At 44.1% G+C, this 21,586-nt stretch overlaps 1 non-coding gene across 1 annotated transcript; it reads right to left on the bottom strand.

Annotated features, from left to right (window-relative positions):
* Positions 1-12,966: 12,966 nt before the first annotated feature.
* Positions 12,967-13,047, bottom strand: Trnap-ggg2 (transfer RNA proline (anticodon GGG) 2). The gene has a single exon. It is a non-coding gene; the product is annotated as a tRNA-Pro (tRNA).
* Positions 13,048-21,586: the final 8,539 nt, after the last annotated feature.

Raw genomic sequence — 21,586 nt, 5'->3', positions numbered from 1 at the left:
TGTCCCTGCTAAACAAATAGAATTTGGTTTTGGATCCTTCCAAATTGTTTTCTGTGTAAGCACACTTACTTGTGTGTCCAAACATTATTATTTTTTTATTGAAGATCGGTTTTCCCACATTCATGTCTGGTGTTGAGGTATGCTGTGAGTTGGCCAGTCTTGAGGCTGAGAGCTCTTCAGTGATGGTTAGGAAATGGTCCCTACCTTCAAGACACTTGAAATACATAAGGTGAAACACTATTCTATAACACAAAGTGGGCAGTGATTAATGTCACTCACACTCTATTCAGTCTGTATTCAGGAAAGCATCTCCTGGTTGAGGAGGTCTGACACTGTTACCTCTGCCTCAAGCCTGTGACTCACCTGTCACTAGGCCTCTTATTTTGTAATATTGGGTCTTCTACAGATGATTTCAATTGGAAAGGATTTCTCTGTTTTCTCTCTCAAAGAACGAGTCCTTCCTCATCAACATTTCAGGATCACCCTTGTGGCACCCGTGGACTCTGGTAAGAGTGGGATTCATTTTTCAATGTAGAAACCAAGAAACCAATGCTGGCATTACATTAATAACCTCCCTCACGGGAGCCCAGCCTAGAGATTGGTGCGTTAACTACTGAGAGAGTCTTTGTCTTTCATGGAGGACAGCATACAGGGAAATTCTCAGTATTTACAAGTGGGTTTGGAAGAGCACTAAAGTTAAAGGAATGAAGAGTTCCTGTAAGCTTTCAGCACCTAGCACTGTGCCTGGCTCACTGCACTGGATGGAGTGGGTAAATTAGGTAGTTTTTACACCTAAGGTTTGGAAATAGACTACACTTAACACATACATGTTGAGGGAAGGATTGCTGAATACCTTGTCTTTCTTCTGCACTCATCATGCGGATACACGTGCTCACCAAAGCTCCAGTACCTTAGTGGTTCCCTTGCTGATAGGAGTCCCAGGTAAAGAACACACTCCCATCACCTCTTTAGCTCCTGCCTACTCAAGCTCCTAGATCAGTTTGACTTTGTCAGAGAGCTTTCCCCAATGCTTGCCAATGTCCAGCTCGTGGCCCATGTGTATCCATCACTTGGATTGTCAAATAAGGTAAACTTGAACTGACATTGTTCTCACGCACCTAGCAGCATTATCCAGAGTAGAGTAGCCAAGGGTGGCCAAAAGCCAAGTGAAAGGTGGCCAATACACACAATCTTAGTCTTAAGGAGGAAGAACATTCTGATACATGTTAGAATATGGGTGGCCTTTGGGACATGGTACCTGAAGAAGAGAGGGAGATGATCGAAGGCGGGGTGTGGAAAGTATCGATGGCTACATAACCATATAAACGGACTTAATGAGGCTCAACTTAAAACTGATCGAAATGTAACGTGCTGAGAATTGTGCTTTGCAGCAAATTACAGAGTAGAGCCTCCCGGCATAATCTGTGTGAGAGCGATCCTTGGCTCACTCAACCAGAAAAGGGAGAGAGCACAAGGGTACCGGGGAGGGGGGGGAAGGTGCACAGGAGGAGACACACTTTCTCCAGGTGAGTATGGTACAAAACCTGGAAGACACCAGTGCAATCCACATTAGCTTCCCTGCTTCAGACTGCACAGCAGTCTCTGCACAGCAGTCTACACAATGCAGTCACTGGACTCCACTGAAGCCCCATAAATGCAAGACGAAGGTCTGTCTTTGCACTTTCAGTATTTAGTAAAATACTCAGAGCAGAACTTACACACACACACACACACACACACACACACACACACACACACAGAGAGAGAGAGAGAGAGAGAGAGAGAGAGAGAGTTACTTTGAACATGAGCATTATATTTCTTTTTTATTGGATATTTTTTATTTACATTTCAAATATAACCCCCTTTCCTGGTTTCCTGCCCATAAACCCCCTATCCCATCTCCCCCCCTCTTGTATGAGGGTGTTCCCCCACTCAACTACCCACAACTTCCTGCCTTCCCGCTCTGACATTCCCCTACACTAGCAGGGAGGTCAAGCCTTGGCAGGACCAAAGGCCTCTCCTCCCATTGGTGCCCAACAAAGCTATCCTCTGCTGCATATGCAGCTGGAGCCATGGATCTGTCCAGGTGTATACTCTTTGGGTGGTGGTTTAGTCCCTGGGAGCTCTGGTTGGTTGGTATTGCTGTTCTTATGGGTTTGCAAACCCCTTCAGCTCCTTTAATCCTTTCTCTAACTCCTCCTGTGGGGACCCTGTTCTCAGTTCAATGCTTAGCTGAGAGCATTCAACTCTTATTTGTCACACTCTGGCAGAGCCTCTCAGGACACAGCTATATCAGACTTCTGTCAGTATGCACTTCTTGGCATTCATAATAGTGTCTAGGTTTGGTGGCTGTATGTATATGGGCTGGATCCCCAGGTGGGGCAGTCACTGAATGGCCATTCCTTCAGTCTCTGCTCCAAACTTTGTCTCCATACCTCCTCCTATGAATATTTTTGTTCCCCCTTTTAAGAAGGACTAAAGTGTCTGCACTTTGGTCATCCTTCTTCTTGAGCTTCATGTGGCCTGCGAATTGTATCTTGGGTAATTCAAGCTTATCAGTGAGTACATACCATGTGTGTTTTTTAGTGATTGGGTTACCTCATTCAGGATGATATTTTTTAGTTCAATCCATTTGCCTATGAATTTCATGAAGTCATTGTTTTTAATAGCTGAGTAGTACTCCATTGTGTAGATGTACCACATTTCCTGTATCCATTCCTCTGTTAAAGGACATCTGGGTTCTTCACAGCTCCTGTCTATTATAAATAAGGCTGCTATGAACATAGTGGAGCATGTGTCCTTGTTATATGTTGGAGCATCTTTTGGTATATGCCCAGGAGTGGTATATCTGGGTTCTCAGGTTGTACTATGTCCAATTTTCTGAGGATCCTCCAGACTGATTTCCAGAGTGGTTGTACCAGCTTGCAATCCCACCAACAATAGAGGAGTGTTTCTCTTTCTCCACATCCTTGCCAGCATCTGTTGTCACCTAAGTTTTTTGATCTTAGCCATTCTGACTGGTGGAGGTGAAATCTCAGGGTTGTTTTGATTTGCATTTCCCTGATGACTAAGAATGTTGAATATTTCTTTAGGTGCTTCTCAGCCATTCGATATTCCTCAGCTGAGAACTCTTTGTTTAGCTCTGTACCCCATTTTTAATAGAGTTACTTGGCTCTCTGGAGTCTAACTTCTTGAGTTCGTTGTATGTACTGGATATTAGCCCTCTATTGGTTGTAGGATTGGTAAAGATTTTTCCCAATCTGTTGGCTACTGTTTTGTCCTAATGACAGTGTCCTTTGCTTTACAGAAGCTTTGCAGTTTTATGAGGTCCAAATTGATGATTCTTGATCTTAGTATATAAGCCATTGGTTTTCTGTTCAGGAAATTTTCCCCAGTGCCCAGGTGTTTGAGGCTCTTCCCCACTTTTTCTTCTATTAGTTTAAGTGTATCTGGTTTTATGTGGAGGTCTTTGATCCACTTGGACTTGAGCTTTGTACAGTGTGATAAGAATGGATTGATTTGCATTCTTCTACATGTTGTTCTCCAGTGGAACCAGCACCATTTGTTGAAAATGCTATCTTTTTTCCCACTGGATGGTTTTAGCTCCTTTGTCAAAGATCAAGTGACCATAGTTGTATGGGTTCATTTCTGGGTCTTCAATTCTATTCCATTGATCTACCTGCCTATCTCTGTACCATACAGTTTTTTTCATTATTGCTTTGTAATACAGCTTGAGGTCAGGGATGGTGATTCCCCCAGAAGTTCTTTTATTGTGGAGGATAGTTTTCGATATCATGATTTTTTTGTTATTTCAAATGAATTTTGCAAGTTGCTATTTCTAACTATGTGAAGAATTGTGTTGGAATTTTGATGGGGATTGCATTGAATCTGTAGATGCCTTGGGGTAAGATGGTCATTTTTTACAATATTAATCCTGCCAATCCATGAGCATGGGAGATCTTTCCATCTTCTGAGATCTTCAGTTTCTTTTTGAAACTTGAAGTTCTTGTCATACAGATCTTTCACTTGCTTAGTTAGAGTCACACTGAGGTATTTTATGTTATTTGTGACTATTGTGAAGGGTGTCATTTCCCTAATTTATTTCTCACCCTGTTTATCCTTTGAGTAGTGGAAGGTTACTGATTTGTTTGAGATAATTTTATATCCAGCCACTTTGCTGAAGTTGTTTATCAGGCTTACTAGTTCTCTGGTGGATCCTTTGGGGTCACTTAATTATACTATCATATTATCTGCAAATAGTGATATTTTGACTTCTTCCTTTCACAATTGTATCCCTTTGACCTCCTTTTGTTGTCTGATTGCTCTGGCTAGGACTTCAAGAACTATATTGAATAAGAATAGAAAGAGTGGGCAGCCTTGTCTAGTCCCTGATGTTAGTGGGATTGCTTCAAGTTTCTCTCCATTTAGTTTGATGTTGGTTACTGGTTTGCTGTATATTACTTTTACTATGTTTAGGTATGGGCCTTGAATTCCTGATCTTTTTAAGACTTTTAACATGAAGGGGTGTTGAATTTTGTCAAATGCTTTCTCAGCATCTAATGAGATGATCATATGGTCTTTTCCTTTGAGTTTGTTTGTATAGTGGATTGTGTTGATGGATTTCCATATATTCAACCATCCCAGCATCCCTAGGATGAAGCCTACTTGATCATGATGGATGATCATTTTGATTCTTGGATTAGGTTTGCATGAATTTTATTGATTATTTTGCATTGATATTCATAAGGGAAATTGTTCTGTAGTTCTCTTTCTTTGTTGGGTCATTGTGTGGTTTAGGTATAAGCATAATTGTGGCTTCATAGAAGGAATTGGGTAGTGTTCCTTCTGTTTCTATTTTGTGGAATAGTTTGTAGAGTATTGGTATGAGGTCTTCTATGAAGGTCTGATAGAATTCTCCACTAAACCTATCAGGTCCTGGGCTTTTTTTGATTGGGAGATTTTTTTTTTTTTGGTTCTTTTTTTCGGAGCTGGGGATCGAACCCAGGGCCTTGCGCTTCCTAGGCAAGCGCTCTACCACTGAGCTAAATCCCCAACCCCGATTGGGAGACTTTTAATAACTGCTTCTATTTATTTTGGGGTTATGGGACTGTTTAGATGTTTTATCTGATCCTGATTTTGGTATCCATTATCTGTCTAGAAAATTGTTCATTTCATCCAGATTTTCCAGTTTCGTTTAATATAGGCTTTTGTAGTAGGATCCGATGATTTTTTTGAATTATATTTCTTACTTGTAAAATAAATGCAACTGTTTTAAATGGTTCATAGGATGGAGATTTGAGACAGTGCAGTTAGAGAACTGCAAGGTGTCTGAGGTGGAATAAAGGTACAGTCCTTGGAAAATTTGTTACTACCACTGAGAGGAGGCATTGGTTTGTTTGAGGTTTGGACAGAGCGAGTTGCAAACTCAGCTGCCTCTTGCCTGTTATGATTATTTTAACTTACCATGGATTAGCATGACCCAAGTAGGGAGCCTTACCTAAAGGACTATCCTGACTGGCTTAACTGATATGGGAAGACCCACCCCAACGTGGGCAAGAACATTCTGGTAGCACTCCAGATAAAAAGAATATGGTAGATGAGTGATTACTGGTCTTCCCTCCTGCTTCTGAGTTCGTGTACCTGCTGCTGCTGCTGCTGCTGCTCCTCCCACTCCTTCTCCTCCTTCACTGACAGAACAGCTAGTATTTCCAGGCTTCCACCATGGCCTAAGGACCATCCACGTCTGTAGCTGCTGACTGGGACTATTGAGGTACTGCACCTTGTGGACTGAGAAAGTGCTAGATAAGTAAGTTCCCCACTATGAAACTGCCACTGTGGGGCGACTCTGGCCACTGAGGCACCTACCCCAAGGACAAAGCAACTATCCAGTTCTCAGCCTCTCTAGTGAGAATCAGTTGACGTTCCTATTTTAAAATAAAGTGACTTAATGGATTTATATATGTGTGTGTATACATATACATCATATACCTATGCATATGCATCATATTTATCACATACATCATATTTATCATGTGCATACACACATACATGATATAAACACACATCATATAAATATACATCATCATATACATCATATAAATATACAGAGACATCATATACCTATATATACATATATATGTCTACATATACACCATATAAATATACATACACATCTATATATACATTGCCTTGGTTCTGTTCCTTTATCAAACCCTAACTAATATGGCCACCTAGCAGGCAATGTGAGCCTTCAGCATGCTAGTTTCATATTACCTAATTAGTAAAGTAGGAGGAACTGGATGGATGAAGTTGTACTTGTCACATGACTGCGAGCTCCCTGTAGGTACAGTGTGAGTTCACACCCAGCGGCAGACCTCTGGCTTGTTCAAGAGAAGGTGGAAATGGGCATCTTTTTTCAATACAGGTTTCTCTGTGTAACAAACCTTAACTGTCCTGGAATTCTCTAGGTAGACCAGGCTGGTATTGAACGCCTACTGATCTGCCTGCCTCTGACTCCTGGTACTGAGATTAAAGGCACTGGTACCAAATGCAGCTTTATCTGAAATTTTCTAATCGTGTAAGTTGCCTATTTCAAGGCTTATAAAGTTCAGTGCACACAAAAATGAAACCAAAGCACTATTTTTTGCAGTCTTTACCAAACCATCCCAAGGCTTGGGCTGTGCCAGACGGAACAAGTGCATCTTCTGTTTCAGTCAGTACTTGTGGATCTGGGAGACCATCTAATTCAGATCCATCGAAATGGGAAGAAAGGGTGATGTCTCCTGTCTTATATTAGCCTGCTGTGAATTGAGTTTGAACAAGGCCAGGATGGAGGTTTATGAATGCACTCAGTGGTGTTGATGTGACCGCAGTCCTGTGGACTAGGATGGTAGTGTCAGAGGTCTGTGATGGAGGCCTCTCTTCAATTGTTTTTCTGCGTTGTTTTTTTTTTTTTTTTTTTTGAGCTACTTAATGTCGTACCTACACTGTCACTGGACAGAACCATTTTCCACAGCTAGGGGGCTCTAGCAGTCCACTTTTCAGATACAAATGGAAGGTCTATCATTTTGCAAGTCTGAAAATGAGTGAGTTTTTTTCCACTGCTGCCCATAAATATTAATATTTAATATAACAGAAGTATTTTAACCCACACGCAGAATGAACGATCCTACCTTGCCCGTTCATTTTATTCTGTTTCCCTGGTTTTCCTCTATTTACCATTTTCGATTTTATGTGGACAATGCTTAGAAAACATCTAAATTAGGATGTAAATTGTCTGCAGGAAGTGATTGCCACGCCAAGTCACCACGGCGTGCGTGCAAGTTGCCAGTCTTTGACTTGAATCTCATCTGGCTCATCCGAGGGTATCTGTCACCTGCTGGTGTTGACAAATAACAAAAAACAAAAAACAAACAAACAAAAAAAAAAACCAAAAACAAAAAACCCATTCTCTGTCAAAATAACATAACTTACCCACTTAAAACCGAACTACTTACTGCTCAAGAAGGGAGACATAGGTGGAGCGTGAGCGTCTGCAGTTACCCCTGCTTGTTTCTCCCGCTACTTTGCTCTTGACATCCCCTCTGTGGAGACATTGAAATGTGCTAATTTCACCTTAACTCGAGGTTGCTCCCTAGGCTCTCCACTCTGCCTTAAGTCACGGTTTTTAAAGCACTTAGAGGCACTTACCGGACAGACTTATATCTTACAAATCTCCCTCCTGTTTGTTTCCACAGCTCAGTTGCACAAAAAAGACTGAGTACCCCACTTCCCTGCTACCTCCATTCCCTGAAAATATTGATTGTGGTCAAGGCGGGAGGGAGAGGGAGATTTCTCTTGTGTGGAAAAGGAGCTACACAGGAAAAAAAATAATTTTTTTTAATTGGTCTCTTTCAGATGCTAAAGCCCACTTCCTCTTTCTTATCAGCCACTTTAATGTAGTCCTGGAAATCACTACTTAAACAAGTGCCCTCTCATATTTTCAGTTTCCTGAATATACCAAATATTGCCGTTTCCCACATGCACTGACTTCGGGAAAACAGAGAATGTGCTTTATCCTAGACCTTTCTTTCCCATTTGCAAACCCAAGAGAGTTTAAGGGAAATGCAGCCCACATACTTCTGGGCATTTATCCTCCCACACACTTATCTAAAGCAACCCTTTCCTTCATGACAGTAATTTGATGTCTGTGAAGCTTTTAAAAAATAAATCTTGGGGGTTTCTCTTTTTAAAAATAAGGAAACAGAAGTTTCTGTGGATAATATCAAATTAATATAAACTCTTAAAAACTTATCTTTGGCTTTAGATGTCAGCTTGTTAAACGTGGCTTTCTGACCTCGCTTCAAAACTGTCACATTGTGCATTTGCTGTTATACTGTCATTCCTTTATGCGTTGTTTCCAGTCCTCTGTTGTGTAGCAAAATCATTCATTCACCCATCCATTCAGCTTACGAGGTATCTGCTCTGCCTGGCTTGCCGTTAAGTGCTGCAGACACAGTGGCAACAGACAGGACCCTGTCTTCATGAAACTTGGGATCTAGCAGAGAAGAGACAGTGAACAAAGCCGCATGCATGCAAGGGAACAGGCAGAGGCGCCTTCCAGAGGAAGTCTCTGAAAAGCTGACCTCAGCCTAAAAAACGGTCAAGAGCCAGGGCTGGACAAAGAGCCAGGCTAACCAAGTAGCAGGCATGAAGGTCTAGGATGTGACCCAAAGGAGGCCCAGACCTCTAGGGTTCACCAAGCGAAGGGGGTGGGTGCTAGATAATTCTGTGAAGATCTTGCAACACTGCAGGATGTCCCCACCTCTCTCTTAGGATTCACAGAACCATCTAGCTGGGGAATCAAACAGGGTTTCCCCAACATGGCACACCTCCCAGACCAGTGTTCCCAGTGAGGCCAAGAAATGTCTCTGGCTGTGAACTCTTTTAACTACGTGCAGCTAAAGTGTAGGTAAATGTCTGTGTCGGGGTCTGTGTCTGTACACAGGTGTGTGTGTGTGTGTGTGTGTGTGTGTGTGTGTGTGTGTGTGTGTGTGTGATTTGGATTTTACTGAGTCCTGTTGCACTGTGGCCGTCCCTGTAGTTAGATTCTTCCAATTCTTAGCTTTGCGGCAGCCTCTTCAGTCTCCCAGCCTCGGCATCTCACCTTTTAGGTGTCCAGTCTATTTCCTGGTGGGTTTTTTTATTGTTTGCTTGTTGGGACAGGATCTCCATGCATAGCCCAGGCTGACCTCAAACTTGATCCTAGTGCCTCAGTGTGGTGGTTTGGATAGGTATGGCCCCCATAGACTCAGGTATTTGAAGGCTTGGCTCAAAGGGAGTGCCACCATTAGGAGGTGTGGCCTTGTTGGAGTGGGTGTGGTTTTGTTGGAGGAAGTGTGTCACTGTGGGGGGAGGCTTAGAGGTCACCTATGCTCAAGCCATGTCCAGTGTGTGGCACAATTTCCTTCTCCTGCTGCCTGTGGATCGAGACTTAGAGCTCTCAGCTCCTTTCTCCAGCACCATATCTGCCTAAATGCTGCCACACTTCCTGTCATGACAGTAATGGACTCAGCCTCAGAACTGTAAGCCAGCCCCAACTAAATGTTTTCTTTTACAAGAGCCGTTGTGGTCATGGTGTTTCTTCACAGTGATAAAACTCAAAGACACCCAGCTTCGCAAGTGCTGCTCTTTCTGTTGGTTTAATAATGTCGCTTTCCTGGTGAAAGCGTCCTAAACGAATCTCGGATAGACTGTTCTGCCATCAGAATCCAGGGCAACCTCTGCCCCAAATCTACCTCAGCAGCGCTGGCCCCTCATTCCTGTGCTGCAGTCATCCAGCTGTGTGGGTCTTCTCTTAGACTGGGAGCCCAACTTCTCATAGACTCTGGGAGAGATCCGTAAGAAGGCCTTAAGCCCAAATTGTCAAGTACATAGAGAAAAATAAAGTTGATTTACTAGACCTTGAACTGTGGCCCTCATACATATGTTCAAGTCATAACTGCACTACCTCAGAAAGTGATCTCACTTGGGAGAGCAATAAAGTTAAAAAGAAGGTTATTAAGATGGGCTCCAGTTTAATATGGTGTTCTTGGGGTTGGGAATTCAGCTCAGTGGTAGAGTGCTTGCTTAGGAAGCACAAGGCCCTGGGTTCGGTCCCCAGCTCCGAAAAAAAGAAAAAGAAAAAAAAATATGGTATTATAAAAAGAACATGCAGAATGTGTATATAGACACAGGCACGTGTGCACATGCACACACACAAACACACAAACACACACACAAACACAAACACCCACACAAACACCCCCACACAAACACACACACAAACACGCACACACAAACACACACACACAGACACACACACACAGACATACACACACAGACATACACACAAACATACAAACACAAACACACACAAACACACACACAAACACACACACAAACACCCACACAAACACACCCACACAAACACACACACAAACACACACACAAACACACACACAAACACACCCACACAAACACACACACTAACACACCCACACAAACACACACTAACACACACACACACCCACACAAACACACACACACAAACACACACACTAACACACACACACAAACACACACACACACAAACACACACACAAACACACACACTAACACACACACAAACACACACACAAACACACCCACACAAACACACACACACAAACACACACACAAACACACACACAGGCATACACACACAGACATACACACAAACACACACACAAACACACAAACACAAACACACACACAAACACCCACACAAACACCCACACAAACACACACACACAAACACACACACAAACACACACACAAACACCCACACAAACACACCCACACAGACACACACACTAACACACACACAAACACACACACAAACACACACACACAGACATACACACACAGAGACATACACACAAACACACACACACACACACACACACACACACACACACGAGGGTACATAAATATCTCGGTCCCACCTTGACCCGTTGTAAATTGCATCCCTCGAGGACCCAGGACAAAGTAGAAATTAGGACTCTGCACATAAACTTGTAATAATTGTTGAATGGTGATAGCACAGCAGAGGCCTGTGTGGGTGTCTTCTACAAACCAGGGGCTCCTATGTGACTGCACAGACCCCTTGTTCATGTCAGCCCTGTTTTGATGATTCAGTGTAAACCTTTGCTATCTTAAACCACGGTCTACTCAGTTCAGAAGCTATGTTTAGAATAGCTGTGTGTCGAGGGTTTCCGTGAGCACTTCAATGGATTCAATGGCTCTCCAGAATGTAAGCTCCAGCATATAATAGTATACATTGGCTACGCTGTATCATGGGAAAAAGGAGACAAGGCAAGCCCAACTGAAGAAAAAGATGCATGAGGTACAGTGTGTACAAACCCAGATGCAAGGTTTCCAGTGTGCTCTATGGCAGGAGGTACACAGTCTGTTCTTAAAGGTGCTCATTGGGGACTCAGTGTCCAAAGATTCTACTGGAATCATTCACTGCTTAAAACTGTGGCATTAGTAAGCGTTCACACTGACAGGAAACACAATGTTCAGGGACAGAGCATTTTCTCTGACACTGGTCCCCACTTAGGCTGAGGAGACAAATTCAGGTTCCTTCTGCTCAGCCATTTGAGCTGACCCCTCTAGAGAGCCTGTAAAAGATGACACACTGGTGAAGGATCTCTGTGCCCCAGCTGTACATCTCACGTGGGCATGATGGCTTCCTGGGCTCCACCTTTACTGTCCTGCATTCAAGATCTGTGGGCATGATTGACAGCTTCTTTGCACAGTGGCCCTACATCTGAATACTGGTTTCCAGAAGCTACTCTGTTAGACAGTTATGTGCCGGTGTGCTCCAGATTTCTGTGTATGCTGATGGTTCAGCCCTTTCTCTGCCTAACCAAGGGGCCATACAAATCAGTCACGATTAAGATGAATTTGGACCAAAATGGTTCTGAGTGAACTCTCTCAAAGATGTGTGTGGGTTGATGGGTATATTAACAATGTCAAAGCTTCAGAAATGAAGGTTTGGCCTCTAGGGTAGGCTCATCACTGGTTATATCCCCGTGGAACTAGAAGTGTTCAGTGGTGGCTTTAGTCGAGTCCACCACGAATCTGGAAGGACTTGACCTTGCCAAGTGTGTCTTCACCATAACTGAGAATTCACCTTAAGCCAAATGCTGTCTACTTCCTACAAGGAAAGGGCCTAGAATGTCGATTCCAGATGATGTCCAGATTGTTGGGGTTTGTGCATGTGTGTGAGCCTGTTAACTGTGGTATGCGCACACATGTGTCAGTGTGCACATACCTGTGCAGGCATGTGTGCACAGAAGCAAAGGGAGAACGTTGGGTATCCTGTTATACCCTTTCTACCTTATTCTCTCGAAACGTTGTCCCTTGCTTAAGCTGGAACTAGGCTTGTGACCAGCAAGCCCCAGCCATCCTCCTGTCTCCACATCCCAAATGTTGAGGTTCCCATGCCTGGGTTTTCACGGTGGTTTGAACTCAGATCCTTATGCTTGCGTATCAAGCATTTTTAGCCAGGGTGCCAACTCACCAGCCCTGCGTTTAGTTTTGATTACTACTCCTCTAAATACTTCATGAATGGAACAGATATCTAACCCGTCAATAAAATTCCAAAGATAACTTATAATGTAACATTTGAAAATCCAGTATGGCAGGAAATAAAAATTCAAAAAGTTGGCTTTTGCCCAGTAAACCACCAGGAATCTAGGTTAGAAACTGTGATCAGCAGGAAGGGGCCCTGGGCTCAAGACTTGCCCATTTAGCTAAGAAGCTGAGGGGCTTCAGGAAAATGGTGGAACAGTTCTGAGTTTCAGCTTCCTCGTCTGCTCGGGGCGGGGTGGGGGAATAACTTCTCCTTATCAACGTAGATATTAAGATGGAATAACATATTTTTTTTTTTTTGGTTCTTTTTTCCGGAGCTGGGGACCGAACCCAGGGCCTTGCGCTTCCCAGGCAAGCGCTCTACCACTGAGCTAAATCCCCAGCCCCGGAATAACATAATTTAACTCATGTAAAAGTGTGTGTTTTGTGCATGTTTGTGTGTGTGTGTGTGTGTGTGTGTGTGTGTGTGTGTACACATGTGAACTCAAGCTTAAAAAAGTAAGAGAAGTGACTGTGTTTAAGAGGACCAGCGCGTTTGACAGATGACAGCAATAACCCAGCCCCATTATGGGGATAGTTACTGTCACTGCCTGCATCACTGATGGCACAATTAACTTAATTAACACATACCTCTGTGGCGAGCCTGATGAAGTAACACTTTTCCTTTTAACATACTCCTGCCTTGCCAGCCCGGCACGGCACCTTCCGGTTGTGTGTCTTTGGAGAAGGGAGGCCCCAGGGTTAAATAGCTCCTAGTTGGTATGCAGAAAACAGAAACCTAAAATATTCATATCATTAGCAGTTCAAATGACCTGGAAAAATATCAGAAGCTTCACTGAGAACTTGAAGGCTAGAGCAATGGCCAGTGCTTCTTAAAGTTGAGGTAAGGCTTGGGAGCATCCCTTCCGGAGCTCACAATACTGTGGGGGAGGAGACTGGGAAGGTGGCTTTGCAGTGCTACTGGTGCTGTTCCTTCTATTCTTCCTCTTCCTCTTCTTTCTTCCCCCTCTTCTTCCTCACCTTCATCCTCCTTATCCCCTCCCTCCTCCTCTTCCTCCTCCACCTCCCCTTCCTCTTCCTCCTCCACCTCCCCTTCCTCCTCTTCCTCCCCCTCCTTTTCTTCTTCCTCTTCCTCTTCTTCCTCCTTTCTTTCTCCTCCTCTTCTTCCTCTTCTCCTTTTCCTTCCCCTACCCATTCTCTCTTCCTCTCCCTCCCCCTCTCCTTTGATTTTCCCTCTCCCTTTCTCCCATCCCTCTTCTGTTCAAATCTGTATACTTTTCTTAATAAATTCTAATTTTGTTTAAAAGAAAATAAACCCCACCCCCACACATGTGATGCCACAGATGTGTCTGGGCATGTGATTCCCACAAGGAGGTCATTCTCACCAACCTCGGAGTGGCACCCCACTGACAATATCCTCATCTACCTGAGGGTCTCCGGAGGGAGGCTTGCACTCTGATCTGCAGTGCTGGCCATGAGAGTTTCAGGCGAGGGAGGGACGAGTCCCTGTCGACATGTTTACAGAGCGGTGGCTTCGTCACAGCTCTGACTCTTGCTGATGACTTTGGCTGAGCATTCTTCGAGGCCTGAGAGATCAAGATCATTAAAACGTACTTTGGTCGTATTCACCCGCAGTCCCACAAATCCTCCAAGCCATTCCCCTTCCTTACCCACCCAACTTGGCATCTCTTTGTTTCCTTGCTTGACAAACCCTACTGAATCCAGCTTGTGCCCCTTATGCTCTTGGGTGTGGAGTGTGGTCAGCATGCAGAAGCCAGGGCTCCTCATGCCCAGGCATTCTGTCGTCATCATCTCCTTAGCGACACACGGGACGTCATGGCCATCTCCATCCTCCAAGAGTCTTCAACTTTCTTTCGGTCTCTGCAGACACAGAGCCTTCAGAAGCGCTCTGCCCACTTACTTTCTCATCCTTCACTCGAGATCCATTCCTGACATCCCCATCTCTCTCCTTCACGGACAGCCATATTTTTAGATCCACTCTTGTTTAACATCCATCTTACCCTTTACGGTATAATTACGGGTATGTAACTCACCTTCCCGGTGAGACTGCACCTCTTTTCAGATCCAATCTGCTGTGTCTCTTCTGAAGCAGCTTTAGCTAGAGTCTGGTCTGTGGTAGATATTTAGAAAGTAATTTTTTTAATTAAATGTGCATCCTTCTCATCGAAAATTGACTTTACTAGTTCTTCAGGACGGGTTCTGTGCATTGTAGATGCAATATAACAATGGCTTAAGTAAGACATGCATTTGTCCCTTGACCGATGGAGGAGAAGACCCAGGGGAGGCAGACAGCTGTGTTCTGGGAAGACACTCTGGGACTTGTCCTCTCTGCTACAGCATGCGGCCATTTCTTGTATGTGATTTTTACGTGGTGGGTTGAACCGAGAGCATCAGGCAGCAAATCCAGTAGAGAGAGCATACCACTGGCAGTGTGGGTAAGGGCTTTACCAAGGATCTTGGTTTCACTGTTGCTACATCTTACACACCGGCTGGCAGCAAAGGAGGATGGGAAATAGAATCCTTACTTTGGGAAGAAATTACCCAACTTCCCAATTTTTTTTTTTTTTAGATCAGAAGATCATTTAATGCCATGCAATAATTTCCAGGCTTTTAAGACCATGATTCAGAGTAGAAATATATTGCCCATGAGGTATAGGACCCAACATACATGGGAATGTCACAAAAGTGCGGCAAAACCATAGTCATCTCTACATTGTATTTTTTCTATATTTTAATATTTTCTGAACAAGTGCTGCTTACTACTGAGAAGTGAGACACGGCTTGCAATTCGAAAGGTACCACAGGAAGGTGAGTGAAGAATCCCTGGAGACAACCGTGGATTTCCACCACGGGGAAGGGAGCTCTCGGTCTAAGCACAAACAGAACAGTCTGCCTGCAGGTCTGGCTATGCTTGTCATGGCATTAGCCACGGGCTAGATACAAGAAAGTAAATACATGAGCCTCCTCGGCCACACGAGCAACGTGATGCCACTGAGTCTAGGTAACATCTCTACTGATGCTAATTCCAAAAACTGAAGGTAAGCGAGGTCTTGAAGCAGGATGGCTTCTCTTAATGTGCTGTGTGTAGGAAATAGTATCCTTCTCATTGATCACCCCATTGATCTGTCCCTATTCTAGGGATAACAGATGATTCGGATTAAACTCAAAGGGACCTCCATTTAATTCTCTATCGTGGTCCCAGAGATATGAACTCTGTCAAGTGCAACTTCCCATCTACGTCGTAATCTGTATGCCCTACCCTTTCCTAGTTCGCTTCTGTGGTGAATTTATCCGTAGAACACAACTCGTCACTCTGACTGTAGACTTTTCAGATCTGAGGGAAACCTCATACCATGCGACGACGTTGCTTCTCTTGACAGTTTCGACTGACTTTTGTCAGATTTCTGACAGGGGAAAATAAAAACCAACAACCCACAGAACACGCGCTGTCTTTGTTCCCAGACTATTGGTTCTGGAGGAGTCTGAAATGACTTCCAAATGATGTCATGATGGACATTTTAAAACAGACCCCCAACCCTTTGTTCTGGGAGTACCCTTGGCCTCATGGGCTCTGGCAAACGCATAGTCCTTAACTGTAGGCTAATTGCGTTAGTGAGCTCCTAGCAGGGGCTTCCAGAGGCCTACATTGTGGTCAGCCGTGCATTTCCACGGCAGTTCCTAAAAGTCCCCTGGGTAAGAGGCCGGACAAAGGCAGAAATGCCTTACAGAGCTTTCATTGTTGCACAGAGCCTGCGTGCTGCTCATCTCCCGGTCTCTGACCGAGTTGCTGTTTGTCCCAAAGCATCACGGGTAGAAAAGGCCTCATCTGACCACTTCAGACCTAAGATATGGATAGAAACGATAACTTTGTGTGGCTTTAAAGGCTGCTAAAAGGCTTCCGAAGGAACGAGTCAGTGTTTTTCGTCTTGTTTTCATTCCTCGGCCTAGCACTCATCCAGATCGGCATCTGTGTTTGCTGCCTCCAGAGACAGAGGCAGGCTAATTACTGGACAAAGCCGAGGATTAAGCTTCCCCGTTGCCCTTCTGAAGAAATATTCCCTTTGGAGCAGGATTTCAGGGTTGGGGGGGGGGATGAGAAAAACAGTCCTGAGAAGGGTGTCTCTTGCAAGCAGGCATTCCCCAGCATGGCTGGATAAAGAGGGCTGAACTTTACGGGGCTTTTAATCCAGCACCTTTGGCAATCACGAGAAAAAGCCCTGCAAGTCCTCGGAAGACCGGGTGTGCGAACTTCGCTATATATCGAAGCAATAAGGCGTGACAGGCCCTTTGTTTCATCAGGACTGCGCACCTTATGCATTTTGTGGCAGAAGGCCAAAGCACAAATGACTTCGGCTCTCAAGAATATTCTTCCATAAATGCATTAAAAACCCTGGCCACTGACTTATTAGTACTAAGAAATGAAAATTACCTGGACAGAGAGGAGGAAGGAAGATATCCTAAGGCAGGTTCCTAGGGGTCAGGCACCCTGACAGCCTATAAGAAACTCCCATTTGCAACTGATGTTCAAAGATGAATCTTTTATCTATTCCTCCTGGAAAGGCCTCTGCGATCTGAGAGCAGATGCCTCTTCCTGGACCAGCCAAGGCCAAGGGTCAAAGTGCAGCCTAGGAGGTGAGAGTTTTGTCAGTGTGGTGAGCCAGCCTTAGCCAGCTTTCTGGTTTAGGCGGTCAGCGTTTTGTTTGTTTGTTGTTTTTTTTTTTTTTTTTTTAAATAGGTTTCTCCAAAAGATGGCGAGAGGGCTTGCAATTGTGCTCATGGAGTTGTTTCTTTAAAAATAGTTCTGAGCCAATTCGGCTTTTAGAAATTTGCCTCTGAAGATGAAGGCTCCAGGGTGGCGGTGATCTGGCCCTTCTCCCAGAGAGAGGTACATTTCTAGATGGTTAGAGAACATCAGGTGGGACTGTGTTACTCTGCTTCTGGCTTTGTGCCTTAAAATATGACCTAAGGCAAGCTATCATTTCCCAGAAATGAAATATGTCATATTTTACTATTAAAGCGAGGCAGAAAAAGAGCATTCTATTATAATAATGGTTTTTGTTTAAAAAATTTAAATGTCAAATCCCCAAAAGAATAATACATATCTGATACTATTATTGGAACTGTAATACCAGTGATCGTAAGAGGTACTTACATTTAGTATTGTTCATACAGCGAAGGGATTTTCATGTAAATCTTTCTGTAAAATTATGGTGTCAGAGGGAAACGAGGACCAGCACCGCGCATTATTCATGCAATCAATACGCATTCATTGGGAACGAGTGTGTGTCAGTCATAAGTCTAAATGCTCAGGGTGCAGACATAAGGTCTAGAACATTCCCTTGCCTTCAGCGAGCTCGCAGTCCAGTCAGGGAGGCAGATAGAGCAACAAACTAGGAAACAATTGTCACCACAGATATGGTAGAGACTCTGGTGAGGCTGTGGACGGAAGGCACAGAATGGCGAGTTCACGCAAGGAGTCTTTGCTATGCTTAAGTGGCCTACTCAGCTAAGCTGAACCTCAAAGTATCGAGATGTAGGATTTGATGGGCAAATGGAAGAGAACGGTCAAGAAGAATCAATGCAACATGAAAGGAACGGATAAATACATTCAGTGTGTGGCTTTGTGTAGTTACAGAGGTAAGCTAATGTCAAGTGATGACGCAGTTTGAATAAAAACAGCCCGAATGACTTTTGAACAGTATAACTTCAGGGAAAGGGTATTTTTTACATTATATTCTATAAGACAAAGGCAGAGAGAGTAAGACGCAAAATGCCACATGAGATAAAACTGTCATTTTCATCGTGACTCATCTGTTAACTTATGGAAATACACTTAGATCAGGAAATACAAGGAGACTGCTCACTTCACATGCTCATGGGCGGATTGAACCTAATTTTGTAGCATTAAAACCAATTTTCCACTGAGAAAACATGTCACAGGGGATTACACGAACCTTTATAATGATTAATATTTGATATTTCAATGTCACCTTTCGTCTGTCCCACCTCATGGGACAGACAAGCTCTTAGGAGACAGAATTAATAGGATATGTCACACTTTCTATTCTCCTTTGCTTTGCTAACACTGACCACATCCTGGGTAGAGAACGGATCTAGAATGGGCTGTGTCTTTGTAGAGTTCTTCTGCTTCCACCGGAGAAAAACAAAACACCACCACCATCACTACCACCCTCACCATCATCACCACCACCATCACCTCTACCATCACCACCACCATTACCACTGTCATTGCCACCATCATCACCATCACCACTATCACCATCACTACCACTACCATCACTACCACCACCACCATCACTGTCATCACCATCATCAGCACTCCCACCACTATCGTCATCATTACCACCACCACCACCATCACCATCACCCCCACCCCCATCACCACCGTCATTACCATGATCAGCACCACTACCATCACCACCATCACTACCACTACCACCCCACCACCACCATCACCACCATCACCATCTCCACTGTCATCACCCCTACCACCCTCACCATCATCATCATCACTACCACCCTTACCACCATTACCCTCAGAATTCTCATTGTGCCATTGCTTAAAAAGCACTCACTGGATGCCTATGCTGATCTGTTATTCTATATAGCAGCTATATCTATTAATTCGACAGCAACATTAGGGGGTAGTGCTGTTCTCTAGAGCTTTCTGTGATTATGGAAGAGTTTTGTAAATGTTATCAGATACGGTAACCACTGTTATGGGTGGCCATTGATAGTTGCTACTGAGAACTAGCCATACTTGTATTTAATTTTAATTAAATCTATGGCAGTTGCACTGAGACTTTGGTAGTTTTGGTGTTGGTCAATACAGTTGCAGCAATTAGATGCATTTATTACTATTGGCATTACTATTATTAATAATTATTTTAAACAAAGAGCTGGGGGGACGGCTCAGCACTTAAGAGTGTTTACTGCTCTTGTAGAAGACCTGAGTCTGGTTCCCAACACCCATGGTGAGCCTTAAAACAACTTCCCAGCTCCAGGGGATCTGATATTCTTTTCTGACCTTCATGGGGTAGGACACACACACAAATAAAAATAAAAGTAATAACCCCTCGAAACCAGACCAAACCCCAAAGGTCTACTTTCACCATGTCTATATTTTTATATATTATATAAATATATATTTATATGCTAGAGTGAAGAAGGGGTGTGAAATATTTTTGAAGTCATACTGTTTTGCAAAGAGTCCTATATCCCACATTTAGAGAACTTTAGACCAGTCTTCCCTCTCTGTTAAAAGTAGATTTTTAACAACTCTCCAGGAATAAGTAGAGTAACTAAGTGTTTTCCCAACAAAGAAGATTTGGAAAAGACATAGCTGGTGTCATAAATGAAACTTAACTGTCCTCCAACCACCCCCAAGTGGTCCCCAAAGAGAAGCATTGAGTCGACAGAGAAAGGTATTCCCATTCACATATGAAACACAACAACGCAGAAGGGTTTTACGTTTTGAGTGACAATGTGAGTCTTCAGATAAGTCTTCTTATTAACATCCACTTCCCTGGGGAATTTTGCAGTAGTGTGAAACTATGGAAATCCGCTTCTGTATGCAGAGACACTGATTGGAAGATTTCGATTCCATCTCCCCCAGTAGTCCACACTGTAGACTTCTGACTATCGCTAGAGAAAGAACTTAAGTAGCCCTTGGATTGAACCATCTGTCGCAAAAAATGTGACATATGCTTTCTTTGTTTACTCAACGACGTAGTGTAAACTGATACACTGAACTGGAAATCTGTGTAAGTCTGGTGTGATTGAATGTGACGCTGGGGGAGGGGTTCCTGGTGAAGGCGTCAGATACTTCATACCTGTCCCTGAGGAACACGTGTGAGGCAAAGGAGGAGCCAGGACTGGTGGGATGTCCCCTGAGTTTAGATCGCTCTCTGAGGCGCAGACACTCTTTGAGGACTCCAAACAATGCTATAGCCGCCACAGCTGAAGGGCACGCCTGGCTGATGAGTACTTGAATGGAGAGCTACCCATCCCTCCTCCTCTTCCCCCTGCCCTTATGCCCGGCTTCAAACTTAACTAAAGCCTGTGCCCCTTTCAATTAACCCCCTGGATCAAAAAAAAAAAAAAAAAAAAAAAAAAAGAGCGTCTCTTTTCTGTCCTCCTTGGCGGCCCATTGTCTGTGGTGATGGGTTTGCAGATTTGACATCTGGGCTCATAGATTTGATTCAAACTGTTTTCCTGAGAAATGAACTTGGACATAGAAAAGATCTCCGACACAAGCCCCAAGCAGCAAGCCGGTTGGTCAAACACCACTGCGGACATACTCTAGACAGATCTCTGGACCCCTGAGGGACAGCGGGTGTCACAGAGAACAGTGCTCAGCAACATCGCTGGAGCGACCCTTGAAGTTGGGGTGAAGGGCTGTGGATATATTGTTTTATAAAATGTTTTTGAAAAAATTAGTCTTGAAACAGTCAAGATAAAAATCATCTTATAAATTATCTAAAGCTGGGTCTAATGAGACTTCAGAGCAGTGAGCTGGGGACTTTGCTTTGTCTCACTGTCAGAGCTGGAGGAGAGAGGTGTGTGAGCTCGCATGAGCTTGGATCAATGGGTGGGTGCATCCCCGGATCGCCACTCAGGGCTTAGGTCTGAGTGAGTCTGCATCGAGCCAAGTCTTGAGTCACAGCCGCGAATGACGTGGAGAAAAAAAAACTTTGTGTTCGAAAAGGTCTGGATGGGTTGTTGTGTTGCACTAAAGAAAGAGCCCTTGTGCACTGAAGGGGGTGGGGGTGCGCAGCCTCGGCGACTGCGGTGGCGTAGCGCTGCGGGTCCTGAGCCTGCGTGCGGGTTGGCCTTGGGTCCTGAGCCTGCGTGCGGGTTGGCCTTGGGTCCCACCGCCAGTCAGCCT

This window comes from Rattus norvegicus, chromosome 1 (genome assembly GCF_036323735.1).
Source record: "Rattus norvegicus strain BN/NHsdMcwi chromosome 1, GRCr8, whole genome shotgun sequence".
Taxonomy (NCBI): domain Eukaryota; kingdom Metazoa; phylum Chordata; class Mammalia; order Rodentia; family Muridae; genus Rattus; species Rattus norvegicus.
Note: the sequence above shows the minus strand (reverse complement) of the source record. Positions and strands in the feature narration are given on the sequence as shown.